Source organism: Grampus griseus (genome assembly GCF_964374135.1).
Source record: "Grampus griseus genome assembly, chromosome: 7".
In the NCBI taxonomy this organism is placed as follows: domain Eukaryota; kingdom Metazoa; phylum Chordata; class Mammalia; order Artiodactyla; family Delphinidae; genus Grampus; species Grampus griseus.
This window is the reverse complement of record NC_139001.1, coordinates 81,738,110-81,754,434: the sequence shown is the minus strand read 5'-3', so window position 1 is coordinate 81,754,434 and position 16,325 is coordinate 81,738,110. Positions and strand designations below refer to the sequence as shown.

The following is a 16,325-nucleotide window of genomic DNA, read 5'->3' as shown; positions in this document are numbered from 1 at the left end:
GCCTAAGAAAAGATGTTCAGGGGCCTCCCTGGTGGAGTCCGCCTGCCGATGCAGGGGGACACGGGTTCGTGCCCCGCTCCAGGAAGATCCCACATGCTGCGGAGCGGCTGGGCCCGTGAGCTATGGCCGCTGAGCCTGCGCGTCCAGAGCCTGTGCTCCCCAACGGGAGAGGCCACAACAGTGAGAGGCCCGTGTACCACACACACACAAAAAAGTTCAATACCATGTATCACTAGGGAATTGCACATTAAAACAACAATCTATAACCATTAGAATGGCTAAATCCAAAACAATGACAAGACCCGTGCTGATGAGGACATGGAGTAATTACAACTCTGATTTATTGCTGACTGGAGTGCAAAATGGTAAGTATATGGACTTTGGTAGACAGGTGAGCAGTTTCTTACAAAACTAAATGTACTCTTACACATAATCCAGCAATCATGCACCTTGGTATTTACCCAAGTGAACTGAAGACTTACGTCCACACAAAGACCTGCATCTGAATGTTTATGACAACTTCATTCATAATTGCCAAAACTTCGAAGCAACCAAGGTGCCCTTCATTAGGTATATGGATAAACAAACTGTGATACATCCATAAGATGAAATATTCAGCGCTAAAAAGAAATGAGCTATCAGGCCATGAAGAGAAATGGAGGAAACTTACAGGCATATTGCTAAGGGAAAAAGCAAATCTGAAAGGGGCACACACTGTATGATTCTAACCATATGACAATTTGGAAAAAGCAAAACTATGGAGATAATGAAAAATCAGTGATTGCCAAGAGTTCAAGGCATGCATGGGAGCATAGAGCATAGGGGACTTTGGAGCAGTTAAACTATTCTGTATGATGCTGTCATTGTGGATATATGTCATTATACATTTGTCAAAACCCATAATGTTCAATTCAAAGAGTGAACCTTAATGTAAACTATACACTTTGATTAAAATAATGCATCAATACTGGTTCATCAATTGCAACAAATGTACCACACTAAGGCAAAATGTTAATAAGGGAAACTAGGTTAATAGTAAGAGGAACTGGGTGAGTGTGGATATATAGCAATTCATTGTACTATACATTCAATTTTTCTGGAAAACAAACAAATGGAAAAAACCTCACATCCATTAAAAAATTACAAAGAAAAAAAAAAAGGCACAATCAAAGGCACAATTTGTGAAAACACCAGGTAGGAATACAAGCTTATAGAAGATTTGTGAAAATGAAATGTAAGCACAAAAGATAATCAGTTCAAGTCAGTAAGACAGACAATCTATAAAATGAAGTAAAAAAATAAAATGTATGGGCAAAATCTGCTTTAGCAGATTGTGACCCTACAGAAATATTTGTAAAACAATGGACGGTAATTCAAGGGGAATGTTAGCTACTTTAAAGCTACTTTAAAATTAATTCATCTGTTTGTTGTTGTTTTTAAAGAAATCAGATGCTTTAAGAACATTTATATAGGGAATGAGAAAACTTTTTATATTTTATTTTCTCTTGTCAACACTGATCATGGCATTATTCAGGAACATAGCTCACAGAGGCTGGCAGATATCTGCAATATAAAGCAAATAAGCATCATATTATTTTATACAAGTACTTAATACATTGGAAAGATGCTAGCTACATGTTATTTCTTTTAAAAGAATACAACAAAATTTTATGATCCAGCTTTGTTAATAAATGTACAGAAACATAGGTAAAAAACACTAAAATTACATATATCAACATCTTAACAGATTTATAGGTGTAGGGATTATAGGTAATTTTCATTTTTTCTGATCATTTTTACACTGAATGTATATTACTTTTTGGTAACTTACAAAATAATTATCTTGTGTATTTAAATTAAATAATGTATCTTATAATTTGAGTGTACAGAATAATCAGTGCTAACTGTGACAATAAAAAACTTTTAAAATGTATGTCACATATATAAAACTTATTTCAACATAAAATTTTAAATATATTAGGCCCATGAGACATTGCATCAGAGTGGTGCTATAACACAACTGGACATGATACAAACCACCCAACTTTTAGAGAAAATATTTTTGGTATTTACTCATTATAAAGTAAGTTGACCCAGACATATACCAGACTAGAAATGATTGTGTTGAGAACAATATAAATTGACATTTCTGGGTCATCTACATAAAAATATGTATATTTTTTAAATTGCAGAAAGATGAAAGCCCTAAGGAAATGTGAAAATGTGCATATGTGTGCCAAAAGAAAAGCTAACACACTTAGAATTTTAATCTTGCCAAGTCTGACTTCAACCTTTCAGTCAAAATGTCATACTAAATTTCAATTCCAATATTAATCAAGGAAGCAGTATAAAATATAAAAGACTAAGATTTTGTTGTGTTTTTATGGAGGTGAGGAGGGAGAAAGAGAAGAATGTGAGATTAAGGAGAAAAAAATTAGGAAAAACTAACAACCCCAACAAATGCTTGCTTGAAGATAAGCATTTAAGGCAGATTGGGACTGAAAAGGGGGAAACAAATTGAAATAAAAGGATGGGGAACAACTGTCTGTTCCATACTTCATCTACCTCCTAGTTTATAATGGTCAACTCACATTTTATTTTCCCATTAAAGCATTAGTAAAATATACAAAGCTATCCAGACTCATCAGCCAATTCTGTTCAAATAAGATGAACACAGAACATCAAGGTCACTTAATAAGCAGTATTTTAATTTCGGCTAGAATTCATTGACAAAGCCATCTCCAAAAGACCTGCAGTGCTAAAATGGTTAAAATTAAACAGAACCTCTATGCCACTCCATCAGAACACAAAGCGGGTCTATAATGAATCCCCAATTCCCTCTGTTATATATTTGCATGCCATGGCTACAAACGAGGACGGATACAGGCGTGCCCTACCAGCAGCTCAGATATCATAAGGGCGTTGCCAAAATGATGAACAGCTCTTGGTAAAGTTCCCAACAAAACAAAGTACTACTTTCCCTCAAATTACTCAGTAATTGCATTTGTGGAAAATTTCAGTGTATGTTAAAACCCTGCAAAAATACTATGTGTTTATTTTAAAAATGGAGTACTAGGCTCAAATCATAATGTTCTTTTTTTTTTTTAACCCATGTAAACATCCTGGGAGACGTGGGAAAGGCACGTGGCGGCACAGAGCCATTCTTCCTCATGCTGGACCACCCCAAGCACTGCAGGCAGTCTATCCTGGCCCCTGCCCTCTCTGGGACTGGCTGCCGTCCTTGGGACCAGAAATGCCCCACAAACACCCCGTAGGAGGCCGTCCCACCTCCACTAGAAACCACAGACCTAAGGTGAATAAAGGATTGTTTGAGGAACATTTTAGATTTTAACAGCAGAAACACATCCCCCAAAACAGAATTAGTAGACTATTATGTGTCCATTCCTAAACCATTCAATGCAAAAATATTTTCAATTTCTTTAAACAATTCGTGGCCAACTTGTGGTTAAAAATAACACAACCCCACAAAGATATATTCAGATACACAGTCCTCTGCTGATGTTTTGTGACTATAGTTTCACTACAAAGAAAGCATTTCAAATAATAGCTAAAGACTTGTCATATGGAAATAATATTTGCTTATTCCTGCCTAGGGCAGGAATATCTATCTATATATAAATAAATATAAATAAATAAATATATATAAATATAAAAATAAATATATATATATATATATAGAGAGAGAGAGAGAGAGAGAGGGAGGGGGAGAGAGAGAGAGAGAGAGAGAGAGAGAGAGAGAGAGAGAGAGAGAGAGAGAGAATGTTGAGATTCCTGAGCTCTGCTTTCACCTGGTTCTCAGAGCACTGGAAATCAGGCTTATACCCTGGAGCAGGATTTCTCATGATAGGCAGTACTGACATTTTGAACTGGATAACTGTTGTGGGTGGCTGCCCTGTGCATCGTAGGATTTTCAACAGCACCTGCAGCATCTACCCACCTGTTTTCAGTAGGAACCCATTCTTAATAATCAAATGTGTCTCTTAGGCATTGCCAAATGACCCCTGGGGAGATCTTATTGCCACAGCTGAGAACCACTGACTTATAGGCAGACGACTGGAAAATCCTTCTTGTTGGACTCTTACTGGCCCAAGAGAAAAAGCTTCCAAATACCTAAAGAAATTGATATCAGGGTTTTCCCCCCAAAATATGTCCCAGCCAAATCTTTCCACAGTGAGAACCATCAATAGCTAGCAAACCCTAGCTAAGTTAAGAGAGACATGAAATAGGTTTCCAATGCCCCTTACATAAATTTGAACACAGAATCAAGGATCACAACAGAGCTGAGGAAAGCCTCTAAAATGAGACTAAAATATACCAACAGAAAGAATAACTTAGAAAACACAGAGCACGCAGGGAGAAATAAACCTCAAAACAAAACTTTAAATCCATAAAAAGAAAAAAAATACCAGAATGCTTTGGAAAAAAATACAAAGATCAAAAAAAGGTATTCAAAATTAAAAATATGATAAGAGAAACGGAAGTTTCAAGGCTTGAAAAATCAAGTAAATTTCCCGGAAAGTGAAAAGCAAAAGACTGGAAAAAGATGAAAAATGGGAGAAAAGAAACAGGTCCAGGAGTACAATATCTAATTGCAGTTACAAAAAACACAGAGGCAAGGAAATTACAGAAAATGTATCAGAAACTTTCTCAGAGTTGAGGCATACAGGTTGTCAAATTGAAAGAATACATGAAATGCACAGCAAAGTAGATTTCTATAGACTCATAAGTCAACTCACATTACTGTGACATTTCAGAACACTGAGTAAAACAAAGAGAAGATTCTATGAGTTTCAGACAAAAAGGTTGTAGATGCTTCCATAGGGGAGAAGTAAAGTGCAGTGTTAAAAGTAAGAATGGCTTCAAACTTTATATCAAACACTACGAGTTCCTTCTCAAATCTGAAGAGAAACATTACCAATTTAGAATTCTACATCCAGTCAAACTAACAGGGTACAGTAAAACCATTTACAGGAACATAATGCCTCACAACATTTGCCTCTAAAATACCCAATAAATTTTTGAAAAAAATGCTCACCCCCATTAATAACCAGGATCTGCAAATTAAAACAATAACCTAAAGCTACCTTCATCAGGTCGGCAAAAACAAAAAATATCAATTGTTATGAAAACTGTAGAAAAAAGGATTTATCATACATTGTTGGTGGGAGTCTAAATTTATATATTCGCTTTGGAAAGTTTGGCATAATCCACACTCTACAGAAATGCATGCTATGTACATGAAATGCATGTGTAAGAAAATTCACAGAAGCATTATTTCTAAGCACTAAAAACTGGACACAATCCAAATGTCCACAATACTACACTAGTTAAATTAATTGTGGTTTATTCATAAAAAGACTTACTACACTTACTATACTATAAACATTACTATACAACAATGAAAATATGTGAACTAAAGCTGTTAACAGGATTAAAAATTTCAACATGGGAGAAAAACTATACATAACATAATTCAATTACATATAGGTAGAAAACAGGCAAAATTAATGTATATTGTTTAGGAATGCTGACAAAGGTGGGTAAAAAATACTTGAAATAAAAGTAGGAAATCATTACCATAAAAATCCAGACAATCCCAATTAACCTTTGGGTGTGGTGAGGAGAGAGGAATGAATAAGAATGAATGGGGGGTGGGGAGAGGGTGCCAGCAATGTTCTAATTCTTCACTTTGGTGGTGATTACAGTGTTCACTTTATAATTATTCATTATACTGTACATCTACGATTTGTGCATTTTTGCACATTTTGTTCACTTTATTTCTATTCATTATACTGCATATCTATGATCTGTACACTTTTTTGCACATTTAGTATTTTGCCATAAAAAAGATTTAAAAATTGTTATCTAAGGCACTTTTATGGCTCTGCTATAATTTTTTTCTGTTCTAAAGTGGCAAACATTTGGTTCCAATATAGACAAAACATTAAGGCACAGGAGTCTAGTTTTTATTCCATTTGACAACATTACTGCACACACTGAAAGTGGTAAAAGCACTAGTCAATGATGCATAGATAGAATCCACTGTCAAAACACACAAGAGAAATAAGTAGGAACTTTAATTGAGTACCCTAAAGGAACCACTACAGAATTAAATAATATCAACACAATAAACATGAGGAATTTCAGATTCTCGGTCTTAGAAGAAACTATATATGGGTCATAATCTTTCAAAGCACCTTTACAAAGGAAGATAATTGAAAGACTAGAATGGTTTTAGTTATGATTATATGGACTGAATGTGAAAAAGAAACAGTGTACTTTACTAAAAAAAAACTTTATTAATGAAAATCCATGAATCCTTTCTTAAATATTCTTAATTAACATGAGGGAAACTATTTCCAGCAAAAATAGTAGCATCTAGTTGAGAAACCAAAGGCTCTAAATCCGAGGCTAATAACCAAAGACACTTAAAATACCTTTTTAAAAAATCTGTTATCTACACTACAGAAAGGGAAACTTCGATGATGTCCCTTCTCTCTCAACCATGACACACACTATCAAGGGTTACACAATCTCACATGCCCTTCTGAGAACAGCCACAGGCGTTGTGTTGCGGCACCAAGGCAAGACAAGGAGAGAAGTTCCACTGAAGAACTCCCAGCTTGCTCCCTCCCCAAAGCCTCTCCAGAATTCCAGGGAGGTCAGCCAAGTAAGGGCTGCTGGTCCTCACACCCCATATAAACACTGCGTCTAATGCCAGAAGTTGTCAAAATTCACACAGCTTGTCTCTCTCCCTGGACAGGTGCCCCGCTCTGGGCTGAAGAAGCAGTCACCAGAGTCATCTAATGAGGCTCCTGAGATCCCATTCCTCTCTTACACCTGGACCATCACATTCCTCACCATCACCGGGGTGTAGTCACCACCTGCCACAGATCTACTCTCATCAGGACGCCAGACGCTCGTCAAGCATTCGTCGCCGGCTGGCTCACAGGGAAGCCACGAGACGGAAGGAGCCCGCCTAGTTTCTGGCCTGCCAGGCCTAGACAAGCCTGCCCCCCTTCCCGCATTCCCAGTCTCCACACCCTTCCGTCCTCCCCTTTTCGATTCGCCTTTCGCCACTGGCGCCCACGGCTTTCGTTCTGAGGCCTGCCTACGCCATGTTACCTCTCACGGAAAAGCCTGCCCTTATCAGGGCAGAGCAGGATTCTGGAGACAGCAGGAATCCCTTCACTTGCTCCTCTCGCCGCGTTCTCTATTCCGCTTCACCTGCTGCTGCCAACGTTACACCAAGACTCCCGGCATGCCCTGCGCAGGCACCGCCTCTCCCATCCCGCCCCCCCTCCCTCACGAACACGTGACCTCCTTTCGCCTCCGTCCACGCCCACTTCCGTTTCTCCACTTTCCCTTAGGAGTGGGGGAGGGGACTGGGGGTGTTAAAGAGTAGCGACTTCCTCCTACTCCCCGCCCCCGCCTCTCTACCCCCCACCCCCCACCCCGCTACAATGTCTTCCGGGTCGCGATCGCCTCGGAGCCTTCTGGGAAACCATCTCATTTCCTCCCCTCCCCCTCCTCCTGCCTTCAACCAACCAGCCTCCCGTCAGAGAGAGACATGCGCAGTGAGTGCCTCCCGTCTCTTCTACCCGAACCCCCCCTCCCCCCCCCAAGCAGAGAGACCCCAGCAGCAGCAGCAGCTGATGATGAAGAGAGAGGCAGTGGCAGAGGGGGGGCACCTTTTATTTCTATTTTTAAAGGGACAGGACACTAATTTTACCCCACTTCAACCTTGAATTGAGGGGGGTGGGGGGAAGGCGGCTGAGTTCCTTCCCCCACCCTCCAGCCCTGAGACCTGAGAGGGGGATTGAGCCTGAGAGAGAAGGAGAAGGAGTTTCTTCTTCTTCAAAAATCCCCCATCCACGACTCCTACCCCCTCACCCCTCCACTAGCCTCCCTCCCGAGCCCCCTCCATCCTCCTCCTCTTTGGCCGTGAAAGGAGAGAAAGAGACCAAAAGCCTCTTAGCAACACAGACCCTTCTCTGCTGCTGCTGCTGCTGCTGCTACTGCTGCTGCTGCTGCTGCTGCTGCTGCTGCTGCTGCTGCTACTGCTGCTGCTGCTTGGCCCTGGCTGGAGACATCTCACTACACCCGGGAGCAGCCACTTCCCCAGCTCTCCTCCTCCTTCGCCTCCTCCTCCTCCTCCACTCCCCCCCCTTTATTACCCTTTGTGTCATCCTCCACAGCTCCAGGGAAGGCACTCAAAAGTGGGGGGCAGGAAAGGTAAGTGTGTCTGTGGGGGCTTCATTGCCTTCCTCTGGCTCTGACTTTAACTCCGGGGCAACAGTAGCACCAAACCACATACGCAGTGGAGCTCCGGGGTGAGGAGGGGGTGGTGCTGGGGGGGCAGTGAAGGAGGGGCTGGAGTGGGGAGGGGTGTGTGAGGTGGGTGCCCATCCTGTCAGAGTAGGAAGGGCACTTTTTATTTTTATTTGCTGTTGTCAAAAGTGGTTTCTCTCCTCTAGCTAACATCTGATTGTGTCTTGCTCCAGTGGGGGAGAATACAAAAACAACCCCCTCCTTCCTCCAATGAGGCGCCAGGGAAAGAGACAGAAAGAGGCACACTTTCTAGATGTCACTTTAAAAAAAGCATTTGGAGAGCTTTTTTCCTTTTTCCCTAGGAAAAGCTCCACTGCATTTGTTTCTGAGTGGGAAAATGTCGGGATCTGGATTGTATCGGAACTGCTTATCCATTTGTAGACCTGAGTGTTTTACCCGTTTTGGTTCTGTGTGATTTGGATATTGACTTCAGTGTTGGAACAGACTTGATTGGTTTTTGCTTTCTGGGTTTAATTTTCCTTTTTTTCGTTTTGTCTGACTTGCATAGAAAATTTCAAATTTTTGGTTGATAGAGGCCTTTGGTTAGGTTTTGACTTGTATTATTGCTTTTTTTGTTAAATGTTTGTTTCATATATCAGCATATAAAGTTCAAAGCTTAAAATGCTTAAAGTTTTAATATCACTGGTATTGTTTCTCCCTATATACGTTCCTGGTATTTATTTTACATAAGATGAAAATATTATCTGTTTCATAATTAATCTGGGTATTTTTCTAATCTTTGTAACTTGTCTGAACAAGTAATCCCCATTGAAAACTTTTATGTTGTTCTGGCTTCATGGAAGGCCAAACCTCTCCATCAATAGTTTGCTGGATTGGTACCACTTTCAGTTTTAACTGAATTATTTATTTACTGTTGTAAATTGAGATGAGTTTTTTATCTCTTGGGGGTACTGAACCAAACTGCTCACTATATGTGAAAGGAGACAAATTTCTAAAATATGTTTTCATGAGTCAAAGAAATCATGATGTTGTAGTTAGAATATGCATTGTAGTGAGATATTAATTGAAAGATAAATCTAAATTTAGTTTTATAGAGTAACAGTCTTGATAAAAGTATTCTTCATTTTTACTTGGTATGTTCTTAGTGAATGGTTTTCAAATTCAGTACTGTATTTGATTTCAGAAATGCTAGAAAGTATATTTCTGATGTAGGCCTTTTACTAGGGCTTACATTGCAAAGTGGAATTTTGTTTCATATGTACATTTCTTTATCCTTTCCTTAAAGATGGATGCACACATTCACACACACACATTCCCTCTCACTCTCTCTCTCTCTCTCTCTCTCTCACACACACACACACACACACACACACACACACCCTTTTTTGAAACTGCATTGGTATCTCTGATCCCATAATTTATGTCAGCAAAAAATATTCTGCTGTAAAGTAGCAATTTTGTGATCAGACTGGCAATGTGAAAACAGCAATTTGATCAACTAGAAAGGATTGAAGAAAAATAAATCTAGAAGGATATTTGACATAAATATTAGAAAGACATGATAATACTTTTAATTTTTTGTTTTCTTGACGGTAAAGCCAAAACACCATATACTTACATTTTACTGACAGAAAAGCATTGCGTATGTAGAAACTTGTTCTGTAAAATTTTAATTACCAACTGTGTGCAAAAGTAGACATTTACACCCGGGGGAAAAAAAGCTGTGTAGCAGTAAACAACATGGTCCTATTTCCCTCCTTTCTGTTATAAATTTGAACAATTTCTTACCTTTCTCTGAGGTGTAATTGGTGCACTTAAGGAGAAATCTGTGCCAAGTTCAAGTTTGTCTCCCAATAATACTATTCCAGGTCCACCTAGGATTTCTTGTCCTCACCTTAATACCTCAGGAACCTTAACATAAAAGATGGAAAGTAGAACTTAGTGAAGAAATCACTTAAGTAAAGCGAATTGTGTAGGTAACTGGGGTGGTAATTTCCTAGTAGGCAGCTGAGTGAAAATTTACAGCTTGATTATAATACCTTTACTTCCTTTCTGTTTTCCTTTGAAAACATTTCTTATCCACCACCCCCCAGGGTAACCCTATATGGTTTGAAGATTCCAGACCTCCTCTAAGTTGGATAATGACTTACCTTTAGGAGTCTGTTTATTTTCATTATGGCTTATTTTTTAAGTATTAAGATATATTTTAGAATTGTAATTTTCAACTTGGTGATATCTTGGAGGTCACTTTATCCAACTCTTCATTTTCCATATTGCTGAAGTTCAGAGAGTTTGAGGAACTTGTGCATAGTTCCAAGGCCTGTAAGTGGATGCACATGGACCAGAGAACTCTGGTTTCTTGACATTCACTGTGCTACACTACCTCATATTCTTTTGTCAGGAATGAAACTTGTGCACAGTTATGTGTATGGCACTTAAGGGTTTTATATGGGGGCGTATACTAAGAATATTAAGGCAAATAGCTCTAAAGCCATAATTTTGTCCATTTATAATTCAGTAATTTGTTGTTGATTTTTTTAGGAGATACTGATTTCCCTCATCTTGGATTATTACTATTTTGAGAATTATTTCAGCTTTCCCTGATGCTTATTTTTCCCCCGCACTTCCAATTAATCAATGAATACACTTCTTACTCTTGTATTAAGGATATATATGTATATATATATAAAGAATGCGTATTGTATTATAAATGTTTACTTGTGATTCATGCTTTATGAACTGCTTAAGTAAGACTAAAGATTTTTTTCTTGTTAATATTTATATACCTTACAGCACAGTGTCCGGTACACAGTAGGCCCTACTGCTTGTTTGTATAATTGTTATTAGAGTTAGGCATATTTGAATTTCTTGACTCTCAGATGTAGAATTTCTTCCATTTTCCTTTCCTTCCTGCTACAATTTATTCACTACCACGAATATTTTTTTTCTTTATCTTAACTGTGGTTCTCACTTTTTCTAATAGCCAATTTAAATCCTGTTAACAAATAGTACTCATAAAAAGTGAAAACATATTCTGTACAGGATGCAATTTGACAAAAGTGATTTATTTTAAATAAGAGATGATAAAAAAACTCCAATTAAGAATGTACTAGCAAATGTTCAGGATACATTTAAATTTTATTTCATTGAGTAACTGGTACAATAGGTTACTGGAATGATTAGGCTGTTTTTACTATCTCTATAAAGCAACTGATACTTAGGTGACATGTTTCCCTGACTTTGCTTTTTCGGTCCTTACCCAGACAATTATCAACTTTCCAGTTTTCTATGGATATGAACATTTATTGCTAGTCATCAGTGGGACCCCAGGAGGTCAGCCAGAAGGCCTATGTCCAGCTTATGTACTTTTGCAAACTTGTCTGTATTTTGAATGTATGTGCAGAACAGATTGTACTTAATTATTCATTAAACATTTATTGAGCATCTACTGTATGTCAGGCACTCTGCTAGGCATCTGAGAAACAATGCCTACAAGTCCTTACAATTTAATGTGAAGACATATCCTTAATTGTATTCCACAGGCAAATTGGTCATATCTTTATTTGATGTCTCTGCCTAAATAAATTTTATTAACTAAATGGATACTGTTAGGTGGAAAAATGCATGTTTAAAAAGTTTTCATCAGTAAATTTAAAAGTATACTAGAGAGAAAGAGATTTCCTGAATTTCCTTTGCTCTTATATACCTCTTAGAATAATATAGATTCACAATTTTTAAAAAGGAGGGGATCCCCTGCTGGTACATTATCTTGTGAAGGTATATAGACTTCTGAGGGTCAGTCAATTCTGATCTCTGTTACATTCATTCTTAACTTTCTATATTAGTAATAATTATACTTACCGATTATTATGAGTGCCTAGCACTGTGATAAATATTATCAATCTCAGTCAGCCCTTACAGTGATCTTGTTAACTTTGTAACATTGTCCCCATGTTATAAATGAAGAAACCTGTTACTGACAAAAAAGGAATTTTTCATGTGGCAGCAAAATATTCCATCATAGTAAATTCATGACACTTTCTAATTAAAAACAGTCACAATAAAGAGTTTTTATCAGTCAGTAAGTATGCTGGTAAACATTAGTAAAATTATGGCCCCAATAGCTTATTGACAGAGCAATGGAAAATTTCTAAAAATTTATAAGGACAGGAAAACAAACCAAAAAATCCAATCCTTTATCAGGAACATAGATGCAGACCAGCGTGCAACTTGAAATAAAATATACATAAAGTCAGTCTTCTCTTTGTATGGCAAAAATGACATTTAGGCCTTCTACATATTGAACTTCCTTTGTCTTGCATGGAGTTAAATTTAGTATCTTGTTTCATGAAGTTTGGAGGTTCCAACAATTTGTGACCCAGTGAATATTTACTATAAAAATTTTTATATAACTGTTGATAATGGAAAACCTGTAAATAAAGGGGAGTTTATATTGCCTAATGTTTTGATGTGTATATATACATACTTTCTGGACCTTCTATCTTACAATATTTTCATAATTATTACATCATGTATATATGATTAAGTTCAATGTACTCTTTTTAGTATTGCTTAAAGTCAAATTTTTTTAGTATAAGAATGGACAACTTGTTGGATTCTCTAGATGCCTAAATTATTATATAGTTGTTCTTTAAAGCGGCTACTGAATTAAGATACTTTTTGATCCAGCTAATCAGAGTTGATTTTTAACATCCTTTGCTTTTAGGAGAAAAGGGTAATTTTTTAAAATTCTATTTTATTAATCGAGTAACTTCCATATCCATCCTAAGTAATGCAATTCATCCTGTATGCTTACATTGACTCTATTATCCTATAAACATTACGCCAAAGCATTATGACCTGTAGAGTTTGGAAATATTTTTAAATGCTAAAGAACTGTTCTGTGTCATCTATTATTCTTCAGAAAGGAATGTTTATAACATGTGATTTCGTATTTTTAAACCAATCTGAATAATTGGTGGGATTGAATAAGTCTGTGATCCTAAATAATCTCCTTAGATAACCTAAAGGTAATTCAGTTAAAAGTAGAGATTCTAACTCTTAAGCATCTCTGTTTGAGGTATTTCTATATCATGTAAGATTTTAGAAGTTGGAATGACTCAGTATAACTCTTCAGAGAGACAAGGTGCAAGTCAGGCCTAACATATATTAAGGTATATCTTCTAATGTAGCTAGACATTACAGAAAAGAAAATCACTAATGATATCATACCTGGTGAAAAGCATATACTTCATTCAAAGTTGGTTGTGAGTAATTCTGATTTGAGTCCTTATTTCACTTGACCTATATAACCTTTTCTTAGAGAAGTTGTAATTAAATTCTGTGATTTTTCTATGTATTCAAAGCTATTGTTTTCTATATACCCAGTTCAGAAGTGTCTACTAATCTGTTTACCACAAATTAACTTAATCCATACATTCTTAATATTACTAGTATCTAAAAATAATAATCTAGGCTCACTGGTGTTGGGGGAGGGAAGTATTCCACTTTCAACAAAAGAAAGTATTGATTTTCAAATAGCTTCTTTACTTGGGATATACTGATCTAAAAAATAGCTGCTATGTAAAGTAAAAAGGATTTTTATTTATTTGGAAAGTAAATATAAAGTTTACCATTACTGAATGTTAAGCGACATCAGAATATTTAGGAAATCAATTACATGTTCCAGTAATGACAGAAATTTAGAGGCTGTTTTTTTAGCATTATTCTAAAATCATTTTCCTTCTTCCACATTTGTCACACAGGAGTTTGTGCTGAAGGATTTCTTGGCCATTTTAGAGACTGTAATCTAGTTAAAAGGTTTGTTTATGCTTCCCATCTCTGTTCTGCTGATGGTATTAGAATGCAGGCCAGAGCCAGACATCTAACTGTTTATAACATTCAAACTTCAATTAAAGCTACAGTGTTCTGTTCACTATATATCAGAAAGCTCTTACCAGATGCAAATACCGCCAGTAATAATGGCAATGATTTTGTATAGCCATAGGCTTTCCTAAATCATGCCACTCCTTATGAATTCCTTTTTCTTATTTAGGAAGTATTAACATTTAATTACTTCATAGAAGTCTAAAAATGAAGCTTTTTTCATTCTAGAATTAGTATAGCATTTCCTTCAACAATCGTTTTTGATAATAAAACCTAGCGGCTTATATTATTGCATATCTTATTAAAATGATCCAGTTTAGCTTTTTTAACATTAGTAAATTCTTAGTTAAGTGTTAGTTTGCTGTCCAATTGATTTGACTCCTGTTTCTAGTTTGAAGACTATAACAATATTTTGTCTATTAGAAAACAAAAGCAGCAATCACATTACTACAGTATTTTTGTATGTATGAGAGGGGACTAGATCCACATAATACATATTTTAATTTAATCTTATGTTGCCTTTCTGGTCTGCTGCTCATACTGTTTGTGGTTTCTATGTTTAAGTACATTGATAAACTGTTTTTAAAATTTTTTAAGCTGTTAAGAATTATCTGAAAATATTTTTTCAGCAGCTTCTCTGTTGTACAGTTTACCTCAGTGAGTCAGAAAATGAATTGTGTATGTGTCTAATTTTTCTAATTAGTAGGCAAATTTCCTATCTTATATTGCTTTTGCTTTTTATAAAACTAAATTTTAGTTTTTATTAATTTTAGACCTTGATTTATTAAATGTATATATTCTTTATGTATATACATATATTTTTTATTAAAATATAAATTTAAAGGAGATTTAAACATTTCAGGAACGATGAAAAATTATATTAAATTGAATGAAAACTTGCTAAAATGCTTTTAATTAAGAAACATTACAGTGGAAAAAGCTGTATTTCTCATTTTCCTTGGCACTGAAAGTAATGATCCTTTTATTTTGGGATTATTATAGGGTAGAAAGTTAGGAAAGACTACCTGTGGTATCTAAAGATAAGCGCTAACAACAACCATGCAAAATTTGACTTGTAGGCTAAAAACCTGGAAGGATCTGTAAGATAAGCTAAGTTGAAACCAAGTCACAAAATAATGTGCACAGTATGATCCCATTTGTGTGAAAAAAAATACATACAGGTTAATATACAACATATAAGAATATATATATTTACATACATATAATTTTGTATATCTGCATATATATTTATAAAATTAAAAATTGTGTAAAATATATGCCTTATATTTTTGTAAATACATTAAGAAATGGTCTGGAAAATACGTACCAAATTGTATCCTTAGTTTATAGAAAGTATGTATGTGGGATGCTGGAAGGTTGAAGAACTCTTCCTGTTTTGTATACTTTAGTATTACTGGGATTTTTTTTTTTTTTTAAGAATAAGCTCATATCCATGTAGTAATTTTATAATGGAAAAATATACTTACGTATTAAAGGATTCAGAAAAAGAATGACCCAGGAAAATTGCAGTCCTAGCCCCTAATTGTCACATTAATATATCTCTTGACTACCTTGAAGAGAATCGAGTATTGGCCAACAATCATCATAGCTTGATACAGAATAAAGTCTGTTAGACTGATCTAATCTTATCTAACAGGGTGAAAAGCCTAGTCACTTGAGGCAGGAACAATGGATGTAATCTATCCTGATTTTTAAATATTTTGCTTCTTATTGCCAAATGCATTTCTCACTATCTTGGGAAAATACAGACTGGAGAACCAGTGGTGGGGACTGTCAGTCTTAAAGTGGTAGACAGTAAATTAGTTTCAGTCTGAGATAATATACAATGTATGGGCCTAAGATAGACTTTTGTTATTTTAATCAGTGATCCAAATTATTGTATGCTCATTCAGAATACAGATGGCATAGTCACTTAACATTTTTATGATGTTTTCCATATTTAGATACTGGTTTGAATAAAGACAAAAATAAAACAGGAGGTTTTAAGATTAAGTCCTTTTTTTTTTTTTTAAGTGACTGAAACTTGTACTTGAAAAACACTTCAGGAGCCTTTGTAAAATAACATCAAACTCAGTATGTAAACATGCAGAGTAAAGAAGCAATTA

At 36.2% G+C, this 16,325-nt stretch overlaps 1 protein-coding gene across 2 annotated transcripts in view; it reads right to left on the bottom strand.

Annotated features, from left to right (window-relative positions):
• ORC4 (origin recognition complex subunit 4) overlaps positions 1–7,280 on the bottom strand; it is a 96,604-nt gene extending 89,324 nt beyond the window's left edge. For both annotated transcript variants that reach the window (XM_082657953.1, XM_082657954.1), the window contains exon 1: positions 7,147–7,280. The gene's annotated coding sequence lies outside the window, so the exon portion shown is untranslated. The remainder of the gene's footprint in view (positions 1–7,146) is intronic.
• Between the last annotated feature and the right edge of the window lie 9,045 nt (positions 7,281–16,325).